General features: G+C 38.5%; 1 pseudogene; it reads right to left on the reverse strand.

Annotated features, from left to right (window-relative positions):
- Window positions 1-19,401: 19,401 nt before the first annotated feature.
- Window positions 19,402-21,493, reverse strand: LOC146582584 (uncharacterized; annotated as a pseudogene).
- Window positions 21,494-21,501: the final 8 nt, after the last annotated feature.

Genomic DNA, 21,501 nt, shown 5'->3' on the forward strand with positions numbered 1-21,501 from the left:
CAAAATATCTGTTATTCTGCATTTAAGGTTAAAGTTGCAGCTAGCTTTGGCAACCACGTTTTACCTATCGAATGCAATCTTTTCCATTTACTCCTCTTACACTCAGCCAGCCTTTGCAGACGTTGCTTTTTATGTTTTGCAAGACTATCAAAAACTTTGCAGCTGAAATGGGTAGCTGTCCAACATGATGGAGATGAAAGGAAACTCTTGTGCCCACACTATGAGAGCGAGAGGTGTATGCGTGGAGGACTCAATCTGTGTGGCAACAATGGATTAGGCTTTAGTGCAGTAATGCATCTTCATTAACCCTTTAAGACCTACCATAGAACCAAGTCCGCCAGAGCTTATATTATATTTTTACATGCTGTGGAGCCATTTTTGGGAGCATTTCAAGTTGCTATACATCAATACAACCATTATAGCCCAGATTTTAATAATATGTATTCATTAAGTGCATAGTAATTACATAAATTGCAAAAAAGTGCAATAAACTACAAAAAAATTGAAAATCGTTTTTGATTTTTTAACATATATTTGTAGTTAGAGAAATTTAAGAGGCTTATCCCTCAAAACTGTAAATACAAAAATGTTGCACAAAATGGTTTCCCACCACAGGAAATTTATTTTGAGTGTCTTCATAGTTTTATTTTTGAAATACACCAATTTTTATACACTGCAGGAAAAACGAAAATAAATATTATACTGCAAATTTGCAAAAAAGCAGCATATGCATCAAAATAAACTATTTCCAGCAGTGCAATATGAGTCCTAAGCATCCCAGAAACGACACAGAAAGTCATAAAGTCAAAGATAACTTTTAAAAAGAGCAGTATAGGCCCTGAGGCCCTGATCGCAAAAAAGACTACATTTCCGCGAAATGACGTCACTTCCGGTTTCGGCCAGGTAATGGCGGAAATGCAAAAGTTCGCGCTGAGGTCTATTCCAACGTAGGAAGTGTTTTGAACAGCTGATCGGATCGGCACAGCGTGTTTCTGGAATATTATGTTCCTGCAAGCGCTTTTTATGCAGTTTTTGCAAAGCTTTATGTGGAAGGAAACCGTGACCTAGGACAAGCTGATGGCACAATATGTAAGTACAACTCCTCCGGTTTCATATGCAAAAAAAATTTTTGCGCTGTGGTTGCAGTGCTACCGGATTTAAAAATAGTTATGCAAAACGGAGCGTGCCCGCTCCGATCGGCTCTAAAGGGTTAAAGTCATTTTGCTGAAGTGGTTTCTGAAGGGTGGTGTGTAGAGAAAAAATTGAGGAAAAGGTTAGGGAGACGGAGGAGAGTTGAGAGGAAGAGGACAGCTGTGACTCCCCTCGTGGAGAGTCTGGAAAAACAGCTGGTGCTTTCCTACCTTTGCCTTACCCTTCCTCCTCCCTCTCTTTATTTTCCCTGCCAGTTTCTATTGCCGGCCCAAATTACCCAACATCTTCATTAATGTCTCATTACAGCTGAGTCAGCCACTGTAACCTGCTGCAATATATGCAGAGATGTAAGGCAGGGGACACATTTCCCCTGCTGTTCAAAATCCATTTTTTGCCTCCATCTTTCATAGATACAATAAACCAGTGAAAGTCAGTGCTTTTTGTAGTATATATGCAAATACTGCATTCTTTATATGCCAGCTATATAATGTATCATAAAGTACAAGGACAGGATTAAGGAAAATAGTCATGAGTTTAACTTGTTTGTGTATTGTCAATGGAGATTACCACATATGATTTTTTTATTTTTCTATTTTGTTAATACCATTAAAGAAAACACTATACATTTTATAGACATAAATGGGCAATATAAAGCATAGAAGCATGAGGGTAAAAAAATGTATGCAAAAAATATCATTTTATGCTAAGCTACAAAGCTAACACACACCTTAATATAGGTTTAAATTACCCAGGCCCAAGACACCAGTGTGTACGTGGCCTGCTTTTGGGGCTCGTGCTCGTAGGACATGCCTGAAAAGCAGGGTAAGTTGAAAATCTTGTCTGATATATATTGTATAATTCAAAGAGGATGGAATATCATAAAAATGTATCATAGCTAAATGAGGCAATTCTGATTTTTGGACTCTTAACCAGAGATGGACAGCTTTCTAGTTTTTTGGCAAGTATTTTCAGACGACAACAACTAGAACTTGCAGTTAGAGAAACACACTCAGTTTCACAGATTGGGAGGACTTGTCTGCCAGGCAGCAGGAGGATTTGATGCTTATTTGAGAGATCCAAGGCTAAAGCTGTGCAGAGATAGACTTTTCAAGGTTCCTTGGGTGGAGAGCAATGGTTGAGTATGAACAAGCAGGTAGGAGGTGGACCAGCTGGGAGACGACAGGTAATTTTTCCACAGAGAAAAAGTTTTAGTGGATTCTGGGCGACAGAGAGACAAAAGCTCACTGCTTATGATACACAATTTTACTTATAGCGAAGAATTTTATAATACGTCCATCACTGGTCATTGTCAGTGAATGGTCAATATCTCGATGGCAACTCTACAACCTCTGGCCCTCTTTGGTGAAGTAATTTTCTGTAAAAGTTACTACACACCACAACATGATATGTAACTCAGCTGAAGCAAAACTCTTCATGCTCATAAGAAAATGTGTGGCAACTTCTCTGTTAGGAATTTAGCATGATCTACCTTCAGAAGGAGACGTTTTATCGGATAGAAAGAAACAAGTCTGTTTGAAGCACGCTGCCAGCTCATTTCCAATAACGCCACTCCTACCATTTCTGTCTGTATCAGCCTTTAACCATTTATGAAGAGGAACTCTCAGGTCAGTCCAAGTTGACTGCTAAGTGCTGTCTGAGTTTTGACTCCGCATCCATGTTATGGCTGCACTTAGACAGCTGAAGGAGGCCTTTTAGCTGTAAACCTGACCTTTATTGAACTCTGTCTATAATACATAAGTTCAGTGAAGGATGCATGGTTGCATTTTAGTCTGTTAGCGCTGAACCTCATGAACCTTTTGAGTCATTCTTAACATGCATTCCTTCCTCCTGAGCCACACACACACACACACACACACACACACACACACACACACACACACCATAAAGCAAAATGTAAAGAAGAGAGGTGGCTCAAAAAAAAGAAAAAAAAGTGATAACTTATTAAACACATACATCTCGTTTCATTAAAGCTTCTGCAAAGTTACTACAAAATTTGAAAAGCAGTCTTTGAAAATTAAGATGATTGGATTCATAAGAAGCCTGAGAAGGAAGAGCATGCGATTTGGATAATATAATCAGCAGGTGCAGATACACGAGCGCAAACAAATACGGTGACAGTATCTCTCCTCAGTTTTTTTACACCTCTGATTGCTCTCCTTGGATACCCTATTTGCATCTTCGTGCCTCCTGCCAATGATGCAAGTGAAGGACATGAGAAGAGAGAGGCTGAGGCAACAGGCATTTAACAAAACGAGACATCCTTGCCTTGGATGTCCTTCGGCACAGCTCTGTCTGAAATTGTTTCATTATAGTCCAACTACAGCAGTGTCTTATGACACTGGAGCGTGCATGAAAACACATTTACTTGCACTTTAAAGTAAATGTGACACAATTTGGTTGAGCACGTCACCCATTGTAGTGAGTCTGGCAGCACCATTTCTGTCAACATGATGCATTTAGGAGCTATCCTTCAACAAGACATATTGACATTGATTTGCAGGTTACAAACAGGAAGATGGAAGACATGAGTTAGTGCAGTTAAAGCACTCACCAAGGCACTAACATGAACAACCAGCTCAGCTAATGTTGTGGGTAAAATTTGAGTTTCTTTGAAACAAGGGGTCCTTAGTTATAACACTGAGGCCCTGGAACAAAGCTAACTACAGTTTGAGGCTCATGTCATACCAAATAACAAAATAATCAAGTGTCTTTCCTGTGAACAGTTACCCCTGACTCTAGGTTAAATAGTTTCAGTCCATGTGGGCATTACTGGCTTCGGCTCCATTCTGCAGTTAGGTAAATCTAGCAAAATGATGAACAAGTTAATTTTCTCAGATAGAAGAGACATTTCAGTCAATCCGTAAATTTGTAGACACCTACACGCTCAAGCTACAAGCTCTAGTCAGGCTTAATAATTAGCACCTGTGTGGGCGTACTGTGGCTGCACTGGGCTTTTAAACTCAGCAACATCCTTAAAATGTTGTGAAGCTGTAACCAGTTGGTGTAGTGTCTTCTGTATTTTCCCCCAAACTGCTCATTATACCACAATGCCTGTTCTCTACAATAAAATGCCAAGTACACATGTACAACTGTCTGAGAGTCTTTTAAGCAAGGCCAAACAAGTGTTAAGACACATAACTCAATACAGAACAGAGCTATGTATATACAGCTGCTTATAGGGTAACAAGTATGTTTCTTCAAAGACAACAGTTTTCCTTGAATGCATTTTTTTAGCTGTGCTTTGTCCTCCATCACTTAATCACTGCTCTTCAGCTTCCCTAACAGGCTGCAAGGGTACTTTGTCAGTTCTGCTTTTAGATAAGTGGAAAATAAATATAGGAGATTATTGTTATTATTATAGTATTACTGGCATAGTCAGATGACTTGACAGTCTGAATGGAGAGCTCCCTCTGTTAAATTGTCACTTTGTCTGCATGGAGAAGTGCCTTAATTTGATTTAATTCTGATTTATCTCTCATTTTACCCGAGCCATTTGTTACACTGTAATATAGTGTTTTTATTTTTTAGAAATAAACCCTTTTCACTGTAAGAGACGTATGTACAAGATCCCGCCGTATCTGTCAGTACATCAGATCAGTCATTTGAACTTTAATCAAGTTAAAAAAAGACCTTCATGTTAAGCTTTACTAATTTTTCTTATTTCACCTTTTAGTTGGACAACAAAGATAACAATGAGACACCATATTCATTGATTGGTGTAGACAGGGATGTTCCTGTCCCTTTCATACAATTTAAGCCCAAGGCATTATCAGCCAAAAAAAAAAAAACTTTATCTTTTTCTTTTTTAAATCAGATACTGAAAAATACAAAAAAGTATTCATAATGGCTATTGTGGCTTAGTGGATGTGCTGCTGTAGAACATTGTGGTTCACCATCAATACTGCCATGCCTCACTGTCAAAAAAAAGAAAAAGAAAAAGTTCAGCATGTTCCTCTGCTATTCACTAGTCTTGCCTTGACAAGAAAGTGCTGGCCATTTAAAATATCCATGCTGTGTTGAACTTCATTATGGTTTCTTTGGGGTGGGGGGGTGATTGTGGCTCAAGAGTTGGGAGTTCGCCTTGTAATCGGAAGGTTGCCGGTTCGAGCCCCGGCTCCGACAGTCTCGGTCGTTGTGTCCTTGGGCAAGACACTTCACCCGTTGCCTACTGGTGGTGGTCAGAGGGCCCGGTGGCGCCAGTGTCCGGCAGCCTCGCCTCTGTCAGTGCGCCCCAGGGTGGCTGTGGCTACAATGTAGCTGCCATCACCAGTGTGTGCATGTGTGGATGACTGGATATGTAAAGCGCTTTGGGGTCCTTAGGGACTAGTAAAGCGCTATATAAATACAGGCCATTTACCGTTTTATTTTATCCCTATCACAGTGAAAAGCTAACAGAAGTATTTTTATTTATTTATTTTTGCTTTTAAGTGATGAGGTTGAATAAGTCAACTTAATGAAATGGATGGATGAATCTGGACTCAGATAACAAACTATATTCTTTTAAAGAGAGGCCCATGGCTGCACTGATAGACTTCTCTGTAATAACTTCTGGGTCAGTTATATTATTACTTAATAGCTGCCCTACCATCTGCAGCAATAAAGTGTTTCAGCAGCAGTGCCAGACGATCACTCATAGAGATATCTAATACCAGTGCCATTAACTGATCCTACTTATATTCCTAGTTCTTGGTTCTGTTATTAAATCCTGATTCGTTTCCTATGTGAGGAAAAAAAGAAATACACAGATCTACAGTGATAATCTATCATTTTTAATACAATAAATCCAACATTGGCATGTTTGATTAACTTTCATGACTTTGGTTCCGATGGACTCTAAACCTGGTTTTAACTGGAACCAGTTCTTGACTCCCTTCCTTGCTCAAAGTTGAAATAACTAAAAGTGGTGAGCACAGAAATAAGTTGCTGAGTTGCAACATTTTCTGACACAGTGCTGTTTGCCAGCGTTAGCTAAAAGAAATGAGAACACTAACTGACACTCGGGGAAAGAGAATGAACAACACTGAAAAAGTGGCCTTAAAAATCACATTACACGGGAATAGCGTTGCATTTGTGAACACAGCACAGCATAGAATATAGCACATTAGGTACATTTTTAGACTGTGAGTGCGTTTGCTCATGTGAAAACGTGCTCACTGTAGATATAAACGTACTTTACCTCTACACAGCTGTCGTCATGTAAGACATGGATTCTTAGTGGCCAGAGTACAGGATCCGTTTTGTCAGCGCTATGTAATGTTACTGAATTCACGCAGGTAAACTTCTATTTTGAGCTGTATTGGCAATAAAAATGAGAACCTTATTGATCTCTATATGATAGATATCTTTATGGTCAGAGTTGGTAAATGGAAGTTGTGTATGTTGAAGCAATGTTGTTGTTGGGATGTTGAATTGAAGCTGTTATATCATTGTGTCATACACCGACACTGTAATGACAGTCGAATACTGTGGAATAGCCAGAAAAATGGTTCTCCTCCATCTCTCCCCTGTCACCCAAATATAATTAGGCCACTCTCTCGGTTTCATTCTGTCTCTCGCCCTCTCTCCCTCTTTCTCTCTTTCTTGCTCTCTGACCTTAGCGTTACAAGCTACCACTTATTATCACAGACATACAGACACTCTCATCTCTAAATCTGGCAGGATTTATTCACTCTGGCAGCTACGTCTAAGACACTTTATCTCAAGGATATAATTGAGCTTTTTTCTTCCATAGTTTTCCAGAGACTTTAGGACTCATAACTCTCGTTCTCTTCTAAAGAAAGATCATAGCAGGTTTTGAACATTTTTTTCAGTACGTATTAAATTACCATGTTCCCCTGTTGATACCAACAAATATGCTGTGTACAGGCGAAAGATGTTCTTAAGTATTGCGAGTTTTATTTAATGGAAACTAAAGTACATTTTGCTTTAATAGATGATTGTTTAGCTCTTTTTTTTTCAACATTAAAGACCAGCTGTCGTTGTCAGCTGTGATGTCATGGTCTTGGGTCGGTGACCCAGTGTTTTTGGTTATGTACTTTTACTTTTGATAGTTTTGTATTTTCTAGGGTTTAGTGGTGTTCCCTCTGGTTGGTGTCTTCCCTGCTTGTGCATTCCCTTAGTGTAGTAGGTCTCTGAGTCTGTGTCATTACGTGTATGAGTTTCCTGTTTTACTTTGAAGGGCTCAGTCTTATGTCAGTGTGTTACGTTTCCCCCGCCTCGTCAGTTGTCATGTCTTCTAGGTGTGTTCCCCTCCTGTTTCCCATCCCCTGATTCCTGGTGTGTGTATTTATAGTGTGTGTTACCTCGTCCTCGTTGCTGGTTCGTCTGTGTTGTTTCCCCTCGGTCTCCCCGGACCTCCCCGCATCTTCGTTTCTGGTTTGTTTTGTTAGTTTTACCCAGTTTAGGTTCTAGTTTTATGTTCCCAGTGTTGTTTGTATTTGTTTAATAAATACTCACCTGCACCTGAGCTGCCGCATTTTGGGTCCTAATATATTCCACACGTCTGCCACACCGGACGTGACGTGAAGCTTTGTGTCCTTCCACCAAAAGACGTCAGAGCAGACACAGAAACACAGGACCACAAACGCTTTTCAGTGTTAGTTAGTTTTATTGCAGGAAGGTTAAAAACGAATCTGCAAATCAAAATCTTTACAACAGCGCTGTTTTAATCACTCTTATCAATCAAAAATACTTTGGATATTATGAGTCAAATCAGCATCAAGCTGCTGCACATAGCTATCCACTAAATTCCTATGAAAAACTACTAACCTCTTTTGGTCCATATTTACATCTCAAGCTCATTTTATCATTGTTATCGTTGTACAACCTTGTCTAAAAAAACTAAAAAAAAAAAACCCAACCCACTCTTGAAGATTTTAAGCCCATCTTTCCAAAACACTTCATCATAACACATGAGAAAGGCATGAATCCAAGGTTAGTTAGTAGCATAACTATAACCCTTAACAGGACTTCTCTCAAGGAGAAGCTATTTCCCTTTCACTCGCTATGCCAAGTTCAATTCCAAAACAGTCTTAAAACATAGTTAAACTAAGAGTTTAATGTCAAAGATGTTTGCATATACATGTCATAATTGGTTGCGTGCAGCTTTGAAGCAGGGAGAAGACCATTAGGAATATTGGGAAAATCAAAAACTCCATCACAGGTGACTTTTTAATCTCTGCATCATTACAGCTACACCTAATAACATTATGCAATAAAACTTTCAAAGGACATTTGCTGAAGTAGGAAGTGGAAGAAAGAACTATGTTCACTTAAATCCAGCTGCTACTGCTACGTTCTTAAACGAATGACTGTGATTAGTGATTCATACGTAGGTCACTTTCGTAATGTGTGCTGAGTTGTGTAAAATGTCTGAAGAAAAAAAATATTTTATACAAGATGCTGTGCTTGAAAGCAAATCCCTGTCAGTTAAAAAAAATCAAGAGAATTGATTATTGATTTCAATCTGGAAATTCATACCTGCTCCTAACAGAGGTTGATGGATCTAATAGACTATGGGGCTGTGGTGTCGCCACAAGCATGCTTTCACTAAATAATATGACATAGTTAATGTATAACTTCATCATCATTTGCAGCAAAGTGTCAAGTTTGCCAACTCAGCACCCCAGACAATAAGGGCATTGAGGATAGGCTTCCCACATGGAAATGGGTGTTTCCGTTACAAGCAATTACGGCATTGATTGCTTTGTTTGGACTGTTTAGACTCATTAACCCCGGTGAGAAGATATGTGAATGTTTTTTTTTCTTCCTATCTGACATCCACAGCTCTTTTTGTAATAGATACAAATACTTATAGGAGTCTTTCATAGTTATTTCTGTTTTGTTCAATTGGAATACACACCAAACATTCCCATGCTGATCCATCTCATCTACTGCATTAGATAGTGACAACCTGGTATAACTGAGTGAGAATAATATTCAATGTACTGAAGTTAGTGGAAACTAAATAGTATAAAATTAATGATGGCAACGTATTGTTTGGTATAGTTTGAAGGATAGAAGACAAAATAAGAGACAAACTGCAGAAGAGTTCTAGAGACTTGATGATGTGCACTGAAACTGTTCTGGTGGCTTCCTGCGGTCCTAAACCTTACGCTAGTTTGTCCCCACATAAGGATAAGAATGCATTTATTGAGCTTCACGTGGGAAACTCATTATCTGCATTTAACCTATCATAAATTTTAGGTGCAGGGGGCAACAAGTATGCTGTACTCGAGGACCAACTCCAGATGTGAGTGGATGCTTCAGTCAACGATACAATGACAGGAAAATTAAGTCACTGGACCTCTCGGAGAAAGCCAATGCGAGCACAGTGAACATGCAAACTCCACACGTAAGTGTCCTGGCTCTTGAACCTTTGATCCTCTTGCTGTGAGGCAACAGTGCAAAAAATGCAGAAAATTATAGGTGAAAAATTCCCTGTAGTTTAGACAGACTGAGAAATTTGTCAAACAGATTAAAAAAGCTAAAGTCCAGGAGTCTCATGACCTATATGTTCATCACATAATATTACTGAGATTACTCAGCATCCCTCACAGTGGCTGCGTCTCCCCTCCGACTGCCACCGACTGCTAACTCTGCAGCAAAGGAAAATTTACTGTGGAAATCACAGTTTGAGGAGCTCATAAGGAGGAGAGGTTGTATCAAGGTGGAAAGGGGAGTACAAACCAATCGCCAGGAGCGTGTTGTAGTGAAATTTATATTTTAGAAATCTAATTTCATTTATCTGCTCCTCGTATGTAGGCGGGCTGAAATGTAGTTAGCTTTAACAAACCTCCAGGAAAGATTTTAGCATTAAAAATAAAGCGGCAAGGTGAAAGGGTAGAGCAGTGCCATGTACAGTAATGAACAGGCAGAGAACACACAGAGATATTGATTTGGAAAAAAAGCTGGAGTCAAACAGTGAGGGAGAGAGAGTGAGAGAGAGGAGGAGATCAGAGGTACCCAGGCACAGAGACTGGTGGCCTTGTGTGGGCGGATGGAGAACTAGAAGGTTTCTCTTGATGTTTTTGTTAAAGGGCACTTTTGTGATCTCTGGTCTCGGAGGAGTTTCTCACAACAAACCCCTTTTGCGCTGAAACCACTCAAACACTGGGTCATCGCACCGTTAGTGATGAAACATAAAACAATGGCTTCCTGACTGAAGCGCCGTTGTTGCTATAGTGATGAGTGAGCCAGAGCAGCTGAAAATCCCCTGGATGGAGAAACAGTAAATAATGTATTATCAAGGCACAAACTATTGCTGCTGCCGCTGCTGCTCTCTGCACATGCAAAGACTTCTAGGCACAAATTATTGGTGTGTTTGTGTGTAGCTGGATGATGATGTAGAAGAAGTGAAAGACTGTTGTTTCAGGTGAGTGTTTTGAAAATAACTTCATTAATATGGTAATGAAGACAAATCGTGCTTAATAAGAATTGATTGTTTAGAAAAGTATTTTTTTCTTCATTACAAGATTGCTGGATCCCTTAAAAAGTGACATGAACTCCCCAATGAAGAACAGCAACGCCTGATGATGACACTGAATGGAAAGTTTCGATCACACAGAGAAATATCATGGTTATCTGTTCAGTACATCACAGACTGAGCAAAGCAACAAATGATGCCCACAGTGGCAATGCAGAAAAAATGATAAAGGAGGTTGTTAACCTCATCAGCGACACACAAAAAATGATTGTGTAAAGTTGGTTTCGTTTAGCTCCTGAATTGAAATGATGGCAAAAAATGTCAGTATGCTGTTTCTACTGAGGCAGGTTCCTCAGTAATGTACCCCATCCCATGTTAAACCAGTGGATGCCTGCAGCCTGAACCCATAAGAATCAGCTGACTTTTTTCGACAATAATATTACACTGTTCAATGGACCAAGGGAAAAGTTTGCCTTCATGCCATGAAAGTGTTCAGAGCTGCAGGCTCTGGAAGTGCACATGGGTGGCTCAGCTTTTTGTGCTTTTTAAATCAGCTTTTTTCCCCCTGTTTTTGAGCCTCACACACATTGACTTATTAAGACAGCTACATGGAAATTTCAGGACCAAAAAACACATTTAAGCTCAGATAAAAATCAAAACTCAAGTTTACCACCAAGTTTCAAAATCTAAACTGAAAAATAACGTTTTTATTCAGCATGTTTTTTTTTTCTATAACCAAGTCTGTATAAATGTATGGTCTGATAGTGATGCTCAAATTGGATCAATTAAATATTCCTGCTTTAAAGTGACTCAAAATCACTGCACAGTTTGTAGTAGACAGGCCAGTCTATTGTGCTCATTTCACGTTTGGCCTCTCCAAAGCATGAAATGCACACGCATGCAGAAGTTGCAGTACCTGCAGGGGGCGATAATATATTAAAGCCGAGAAGTCGCAAGTGAGCAAGAAAAGTATGAAGTACATTCCAGGGTCTGTAATTGCCAGAAATGATTAAGCTGGGCAGCTAATATGTATTTACATGTAAGTGTGTTAATAATGTCTGTTTAAATGCTTCCCCGCGATTACTGAATTGAAATAAAATATCACCCTCTGCTGGCTCTCAGAGTCTGGCTCTAAATGTTCCTTTTTCATTAAAATTCCAACCTTTAAAAAATATTTTTCACATGGTGTTGTTAGAAGAAGTTGTGGTGAATTAAGATGCACATTTTGTAGTTCATTTTCTACATGTTATAGTTTCAACACAACGGACATCTTGCTTCACATTGTTTAAGACACTAGGTGATAAGGATACGTCCTTATCACTTCTCCTACCCACCCTTCCTTGACCTTAATGACATTTTCACTGAGATCAAGGAAAAGCAGTTAGAAAAAGGAGACAGGAGAAACCTTTGGTACACACATCAGAATTCAGGTAAAAGGCAAAAGCAACTCCAAAGCAAGAAGGAAACACAATGAAATGCTAAACACAAAGGGCAGACATCACCATTTCCCACACGTGGGACTAATAAAGGTTTATCTTATCTTATTTACACACACATCAGGTACTCGGGGAAGTAAACACATCTGGGAAAAATTAGGTATAAGTGAAAACAATTTGGTAAAATGACAAAATTTGAGACAAGACACAAAACACATTCACTAATAAGATAAAAACAGAAAATGACAAATAAAACACAGAGGCAAGACACACAAACAGCAACTTGAACATTAGGAACACCAGGGAGGCTCGAAATGACAAACTGGTGACAGTCTATAACAGATTACACAGAGTATAACAGAGTGATAGAAATAACAGTTGGTACTCTGATTGTTTGAAGTGTTTTCTGATAAAAACAGATCCAATTAAAAAGGACATTTTGGTTAAACTTTCAAGGGTCACATTACCAAATGTGTTATCGCATAATTAAGGTCTCCTCTTTGCTTACACCAGGTTTATCTTTTTGCCTTCTGTGTCAGACAAATAAAAACTTGTCCTTCAGCCCTAAACATTTCATGTAGCTCAGGAAAACTCTGGAAAAACTAAGGCCATTTAAAAGGTGCCAATTTTTGACCCACACACCACCGTCATCCATTCATAGTGTGTCCATGTGTTTGATCGGTAGTATATGAACTGTAAATTTTCATAGCATGAAAGTTACGAATATGAAAAACAGATGACTGAGTGGGACAAGTGGGAACTTTACTATGTTTTATGGATTGTGACTTTCTGTTCTTAGAGTTCTTGGAGCATTACTGATGACTGTGCAAATAAAACACTGCATTTAGAGCAAGTTTTTTAAACATTTTTTCTTCTTTTCTCAATTTTTTCATCAAATCCAAAAGATAAATAAAACCCAGGTTTACTTGGATATTTATATTTTGAGAAGAAATGATTCAATGAGCAGTAATAACTGCTACTAAATGTTTCCGGTCGTTTCAGTAGCAAAGCTCTCATTGGTCCAAATGCTTTCCAGTCATTGGTTATGAAGGTCAAAGTTACCAGAGCCAGTTTGCTCAATAAAAACAAGGTTCCCTCCTCGGCCACAATTTTCATCTGTTTGATAGAAAACACTTGATTCTGATTATACCTTCAAATTGTGGAGAGATACAATGAGCACAGAGAGACAACAAACAACAAAACAGCCAACAGAAACACTTATCGGCTTAGTGAGTAAACACAAAACAGTAGCAGACATGCAACAGTGGATTGTTTTCCTCTATTAGTAAAGGATCAAGTCCAGTATATTAGTTTCACTGGCTTTTGTTTAGACAGTAGAAAAATGGGATAATAATTTAAGTCATGTAATAACGCAAATAATAAAAAAAAAGCTGTATACTGAAAAACTTTTTCTGCATCTTGAAGCAAAGTTGGCTACGTTTCTAATCAGATTAGTTCTGACTTTAAATAAGAACCTTATTTGTTTTCAACCAACATTTAATTTATGAACATGCACATGCAAAACAATATGACCCTGGATTCCAGTATGATTGTCATGGCAAAGCAAATGAAGCAAAACAGATGAAAAAGGAACAACACAAAACTGTGCGAGCAGAAAACACAGCTCAGGCAGATAAGGCTCAAGCTGTCAGATCATCGCTTTTGAAGATTGTGCACCAACTTGAGTTCATAGTGCAGGTGAAGCTAGAAAGTGACTTTTGAGATTTCCTTTTATCTGAGCTTAATGCTTTCCTGGGTTAGTGCGTGCTTTTCTTTAATTCCTGGTATAAAACATTAACAGACAAACAGAAACACTGACTCAAACATGACCACACAAAGCACAGCAGAGCTGAATGTGTGCTGCTCTTATCTTGTGGATTAGAAACTGTATTTGTCCATTAACCAGGTTGAGAACTTGGTCTTTTACACTAAAATGTAACCATATCCAGATTCACACCCATTCCTCTATTTGTAGCTCCAGAAACGAGACCAATAAATGACGTTTTTAGGTACTTTTTAGATAGAAATGATGAATTAATCGAATGCTGATGTACATCTATGATTAAAGATAGAAGTCGAATTCATGCTCAAGCACGTGCACACATTTTTACAATGAGTAGGACTTATAAAAGAGAATGAGGAACACACGCAGCTTAACGAATCTGACAAAAACACTCAGGAAGCAAATCCATTGCCTTTGTGCATTTGAGACACAGTTTCAGCTACAGAGTTCTATGCTTGTGGCCTCTGGTCATTCAGGTCATTCACACCAGTTCCATTTCCACCCTACAAGTTTTCTTTCGAGGCAAATTTGTCGTGCTTGTGAGTCCTCAAATTTCTCTCCATATTTTCTTAACATCAAGGTAACCATTAATTTGTGTTTATTTTTACTTGGATATGGCTCATCTTGCTTGAACTATAAATAATCTGTTAGATTAAATCGCAGTAAATGCACCATGTTTTCTTTTTGTTACAGTTACCTTACTTTTGCTGCATAATTCTGTTGATCGCACAGCCTGCCACTTGTACTACGCCCTTGTGCTGATGAGGCTGATTGTAAAATATGAAAGGTGGTTGCAAAACAAACTCAAACCCTGAAGACTGACAACAGGAAAACATTAATAAAGTGAATAGGCTAAGTGTTGCATCTTTAGCAGTAAGATATAGTGTCAACTAATACAGATAAAATTGCAATAAGTCAAATCTTTGAACACCCCACACTGACACAGAGATTCAGATTTCATGGAAAACAGTACATCCTGGTGTTCCATAGTTATAATTGGACTGGATGTTAAGACTGTGTGTTGCCTTTGCTGTTTAATTGCTGCATAACTTCTCTCTCTCCCATGTGATCCATCTTCTACTCCTCCGCCTCACCAGAAGAAGCAATTCATCGCTCTGGAAACCGAGCAATATTTTCATTATCAGATGCCTCCTCTCCCTCTGTCACTGGGCTAAAGACGGATGTAGGGGTCATCAACAGGAGATCAACCGCAGTATCGCCAGTCTTCATCTTTTGGGAGTTTAGTTGAGCAGCATAATGTCCCTGATAACTTTTTTCATCACTCTACTACTCTACTGCATAATCGAACAAAATTTCTCCCTCCCTGTCCTCTCTCAGCTCCTAAAAAAACTTAATTCCAGTCCTCTTGAGCATAGATTGGATCAGTGTTTTGTTATGCTTTCATTTCAGTTTTGTCTCACTCAAGTTTTTGTCACTCATGGGAAGGAGACTTGGCATGCACTGTAATGCATATAGCCACATGCACACAGTGGTATCCTTTTTCTGCTGCTTTCAGCTGCAGGTGCAGAGGAGATTCGTGGGAAAGGGCAGTAAATTCCATTTCACTTCTCTGTGTGTTCCCAAGTATGGTCCAAATCAGTACCTGTCAATATACCCTCTGCTTTTTGTGAGTTTTTTATGATCTTACAGGTCAACATTGAAACACTGAAGAGGAAGCAGAAAAAAAGTATGTACGCATTTTATCTTCCCTGACAGAAAATAAGGGGTTCAAGACAGAAAGAGAGCGGGAGAGAGGGAAAAATCAGAAAAAAAGACAAGACTAAATAAAAATAGTTTAAATATTCATGTTTCTTTAGATGATTTATTCATGGGTAGCTGATATTCTCAGTTATTTATAAAACTGCTTGTGTGCCACCATTGTTGACAGAAGTCTAGCTGCTTTGTGTTCATGGAGGAAGGACACAATGGAAAATTGAACATGAAACATCAAGCATGAGCTCAAATGATGCCAGAGTGAAGGCTAGCTGTGACTGAATGTCAGCTGAGGAACACAGGAGCAAATTTTCTTAATGTGTGTGCATTGCATGCCACTGCTTTTCCAGCAGCTGCTGAGTTACTCAGTATTTATTCTTATCCATGTTTCTCTCCTGGCTTAAGATTTTGACCCCAGTTTCAGGCTGATGACGGGCATTGACCCCATGAATCCCACGATACCGGCTTGGGTTTGGTGAGATCATCCACTGCAAGGACTGTGCAATTTTTTTCCCAAACCCCTGGTAAGTGCTGTTGTAAGTTAACTGATATAGGCATCACAGAAACACTGCAGCCAAACCTTATTCAGTAGCCCTCAAGCACGTTTTATTTAACAGTGAAATAGTAGACATTATCTATCTGTGTCCTTGTCCTCATGCTGGGGCTCAGGACAAGCACATACGCACAGTCAGATACTCTGTGACAACAAAGAGGAAGTGAGTATTCTTTCTTAATATTACCTTCAATACCTGCTCTGCCCAGCAGAGCATGGCCAATCTGCATTGTGTAATCATCACGAAGGAAGGGAAGAGAAAAATTAGAAGTGGTGTTAGGATGTCTTAGGATGTGTAGGCATGCAAATGACCTTTATGAACACAGGGACCACATGGACAACTATCTACCTACAAAGGAACCTGGATCATCCAAAAAGGTGAATGTTTGACCCTTTTTTTTTTACATAGGTTTTAAATGTTGCACCAACATCTGAGGAGGATGGTGGTTTGTGGTAACTAGAAACTTTAAATTCAATGTGAAATAAAAACTTTTACACTTTATTTTTTTTCAAAATTCTTGTTCTGGTATCTTTGGCCTCTACAGGTGCAGAATGGTAACTGTGTAATCTTTTCATTATGTTATGAAAGAATAGAAGATTTCCGCTTGGAACACAGCAAGCTTTCCACCTGAACCTTTTATAACCAGGAACATATCGCTTCTGCGATTTAAAGATGGACAGCAGCACAGTCAGCGATGAATAAATAATAGCACAAATACAAACAGCAAAATAGTGAAAGTAAGCGTCCAAAAAAGTTAAACGTCAAAGCTAAGAAAGCACAAAGCTTCAGATACAAAATGCCACACAACAAAGTGAACAAAGACAAAAATGTGCATTATTGTTGCTGAAAGCACAGCTTGTTTTGTATGCATAGGAAACTGTAGTTGTCTCCATTTTACGAGCGTGCCCCTATCCCATTAACAGTGACAAGCTGCGCATGGCAATTGTGTATAAACCTCTGGTCTTTGATGGTGAGCTGGTGGGACACCAGCGTGTGAGCCAACCTGCCTTACACTCACTTTCAATGCTCAGGTATGGTCTGCAGGTAACATTAGCAATTAGCAAGTAAATGACCTTCAGTGATTTTTCACTGAAACAGATGAGTTTCCTCTTTCTAACCACCTTGGCCAACATGTGTGATGTAGATAAGCTGGAGTGTGTAAAAGTTGTTAACAACACTTTTAGTACAGTACATCAGCAAGGAAAGCTCTGACGGTGATTGAAAGTGAACCTCAGCTCTGACCATGTCCTGTCTAATAAAACAGGCAAGTTGCCAAGCTGCAGGCTCAGCAGCGCTTTCAGATTACCGTCGATGAGAAATCACTTGGATGACTCAATGTAATAAATGTAACCAACTGTTCAAAAAAGAATTTTTATTCCCCCTAATAAATATTGACAGTTAATCATGTCACACACGGTTCAAGTCTTTTAATTTGTTATTAACGTATTTAAATGAAATGTCTCGGTTTGCCTTTCTGTATAGGTCACTACAAGCCGCTCGAGCTGACTACTACAGTCTCAACAACAACATCAAATGAAAGGGAGACTCCAGGTGATGGCAACATCAGGGCAAATGTTTCACATTATATTAACACATTTTCCCTTGCAAAGAAATGAAATTAGAAAGTAGGTGATATGAAAGTACATACTGGGAGCGGATTTCTTATTACGGTTCATACTAATAGCTTTAATTTTTAATATCTCTGACTGTACAGGAACATTGATAATAATATTACAGAAGCAAGGTCAAGGCTGCACAATTGGAAATTAGGACCTCCGAGTCTTACATTTTCCCACTTTTTGTCATTATTTGACCTTTACACTCACTTATTATCTGTATGGAAATTAGAGTTGGACAACTGTTTCAAAGGAAATTTCAAGTAGAAGATAAGATAAGATAAGATAAGATAAGATAACCTTTATTAGTCCCACACGTGGGAAATTTGTTTTGTCACAGCAGGAAGTGGACAGTGCAAAAGTTATGAGGCAAAAATTAGAATACAATAAGAATAAATACAGTACACAGCTGTACAGAATAGAATAAAATACTATATACAGTAGAATACAATAAAATAAATATACAATAAGATAAAAATAGAATACAAATACAAATACTATATACAACTGAGTAAAAATACAACGATGACAGAAAGGATTATTGCACTTAGTATTATTGCATATGTATGGATGTGTGTGCTTGATCAGTTAAAGTCTTTATTATGGAGTCTGACAGCAGTGGGGAGGAAAGACCTGCGAAATCTCTCCGTCCCACACTGTGGGTGCCACAGTCTCCCACTGAAGGAGCTGCTCAGTGCTGTCACAGTCTGCTGCATGGGGTGGGAGATGTTGTCCATCAGGGATGACAGCTTAGCCGCCGTTCTCCTGTCACTCGGTCGGTGATGATGCTGATTGTAACAAAAAAATTCAAGAAAAGAAATTCAAAACCAGTATTGGTTTGTACTGTAACTTGAATTTCAGTAAATATTTCAAATTTGTTCAATATCATATAATTAACTCAAAATTCATCCTGAAAAAGCATTTCCTAAAAAACACATTCTGCACTCACGCTTTTCTTTCACACTTGCATTCTGTAAATAATTCAGCGTAATCCTGTTAACTTCCTCCGGGAGAAACTTTTTCTCTACTGTCTATCTGAGGGCTCCTTTCAAGGCAGCCTCACACGTCAGATGGAGAACACATTTCCAACCTTATAGACTATAGTGAGAGCGCTACACTACAACCAGCGTGGGAGTATGCCTTTGATACCGATGTGTGTTTGAGTTTGGTGTTCACCCCTGGTATAAAGCATCACTGACATGGTTTAATACAGAAAGAAGAATTGGTACCACTTTACAATAAGGCTCCCCTTATAGATGCTAATAAATAGTTTATAGCTATATTATTAATTAATTTGTAAATGCTTTATAAACCATTATTAATGGTTTATTATGCATTAGTTAAGGGTGAGAAAGAGGAAAAAAACTGACCGGTTTCTTGCCAAATAGTGAGCCAAGTGTGTTCACCTATATATTTCATCTAGAGTTGCTATATTAAACATTTCAGACTAAGTTACTATCCTGTAAGCACAATCAGCATTTGTAAACATATTTTTTATCATATAAAATTGTACTTCAGAAATGCATTATAAATATCCACAACTATCAATCGGAGCTTTGTTGTAAAGTGTAAAGCATAAAACCATTTATAAATGCCAAATGGGAGCCTTATTGTAAAGTGTAAAGCATAACACCATTTATTAATGACTACTAAACATTTATAAATGACAAAAGATAGCTTTGTGGTAAAGTTTAAAACATGTCAACATTTATTAATCACTAATAAACATTTATAATTGCCAAAAGTGAGTCTTAAATGTATAATGTCACCATTTATAACACTTAGACCTAAATTACAATCAGTGCTTGAAATAACATTTAACTACTGTCAAAAATGGCAATGTATTGTAAGAGTAACACATGTAACATTAAATGTGTTTTTTAAAACACCAAACAGTCACCCACTCCAAAAAAAGTTCATGCCAGACTGGTTCAAACTGGAAATATTTTTTGTATGTCCTTAAATAAGCGTCCCAGTGGTCCATCAGGGTGTCGCGAACCAAGCCAAGATGACCACTCAAGAACCATCAGGTGTTCCTCCAGCAACTTCTCAGTGCGATTTCCTCTTAGTCTACGGACATGTCCTTTGATGGTCATCCAAGCCCTTTCGATATGCTGTGTATGACTGCCAGATTGAGGATCTACAAACCACCTGCTGTGATTTACAGTGTAATGTCTGTACCCTATGTTTGTCAAAACATTTTTCTAGGCTCTCCACTCATCACTGATAATGGCACTACCCAACTTAACATGCTGTCTGATCAGAGGAACAAGGTGGCGCCTTGATCGTTTTTCAACAAGTTTTAACACGAGCCTTCGCCTTTTGTCTTTAATTCCCATCATTCCAAATACCCATTTCTTCCTTTTCCATGCATTTCCAAAGCGTCCACGTGCATACTGAAAACAAAAAGAATAAAATTAAACAGAATTAAAATGAAAAAGAATAAAATTAAATATCTACAAAGAAACATTCAAAAAGATGGTTGCTTCTACTAATTTCTTTTACTTATGGTAAAGGTTTCCATGTTTAGAGGACACAGTCAGATCTGCATTGATTCTAACAAACCTGTCTGAGAGTTTACCAACCTTTCGCTGATGACGGAGACAGCTTTCATCTATAACCACAAATTCTCTGTCACCACCAAGACGGTGTCCATTGTTTATTCTGTGTCTTTTAATTGCACGTATACAAACATGTCGAATGTGTCTTGCCATGCTACTTAGTGTTCTGGAGCTGCCAGCCACTTCATCATCGATCATATCTATTTGTCTGAGCCTGAGCCCTTGTGAAAATCTGTGATAGAAATTGAGGCAATTATTACTTACTGAGGCCCTAATTTTATTTCACAAGTCTCGTATTGGTGTTCAATTATGAAAGGTGCATTGCTATTAATGTCTACATCTACATATACCTGTAAATGAACTTCATCCAACTGAAAAGAGATGTTTTTGATTTCTCAAAGAGGGAGCTAGTTCTAATTGTTCTGGAAACTTTCCTATGACTTGCTCTTTTGCAGCACCTGAGAACATATCAATGAGTTAAGTAAAGAAATGGACCCTTAAACAAGAGCATTAATTGAAAAGATAATCACAAAATTAAGTATGAAGAAAATAATAATGAAAAGAGGTTAATGCTCCCTCTTGCATTGATAACCGAAATATTTGGTTATATTTACTACATGCACTACATTATCATGCATTATACATACCACATATATTGGTCTTTCTTCACCACGGAAATCATTTTCATCTTATGGTGACAAACAGGACATCTAAGCTTCTTTTTTAGCAGGTGTTTCTTCTGCAGCCATTTAATGAGCCTTAGTGCCTTATATTTAGTTTGTTTTCCTTCTATTCTGGCGCGCAATCTCATTCCCAAAGACATTCTGGTGGGAAAAAATGAGTAATTTATTTTATTATCACCTCGAAACACCGTAAAATACTCTATGGGAGTCTAGTGCAAATCGGTTCAGAGTTAAAGAACTTCACATGCTATATAAAACAAGCCCTATAATCAAAAATAGTCCCACGCAAAAAAGAGGATTGTCTCACCTGTTATAATGTATCTCCGACTTTGTTATGTAGATCTAACCCGCTGGATTCATGCTAAAAAAATATGTTCTGCTGCCAAAGGGAGGGAAAACAAATTTAATTTAAACGCAGAGGAGCTTATACAACCATCCAATCACAGTTAACTTTATTAAGGAAAGCCCCTCCTCTCAGAGCGCGACAGGCAGTGGAGCGCTCTGGAAGGTCAAGCCAAAGGGGCACGAACAGACACACTGAAGGCGCTCGTTCAAGTT

The sequence above is a fragment of the Mchenga conophoros genome, linkage group LG2 (genome assembly GCF_057382185.1).
Source record: "Mchenga conophoros isolate Kocher_MC1m ecotype Shallow Benthic linkage group LG2, M_conophoros_male_GT1.1, whole genome shotgun sequence".
NCBI classification, from domain to species: domain Eukaryota; kingdom Metazoa; phylum Chordata; class Actinopteri; order Cichliformes; family Cichlidae; genus Mchenga; species Mchenga conophoros.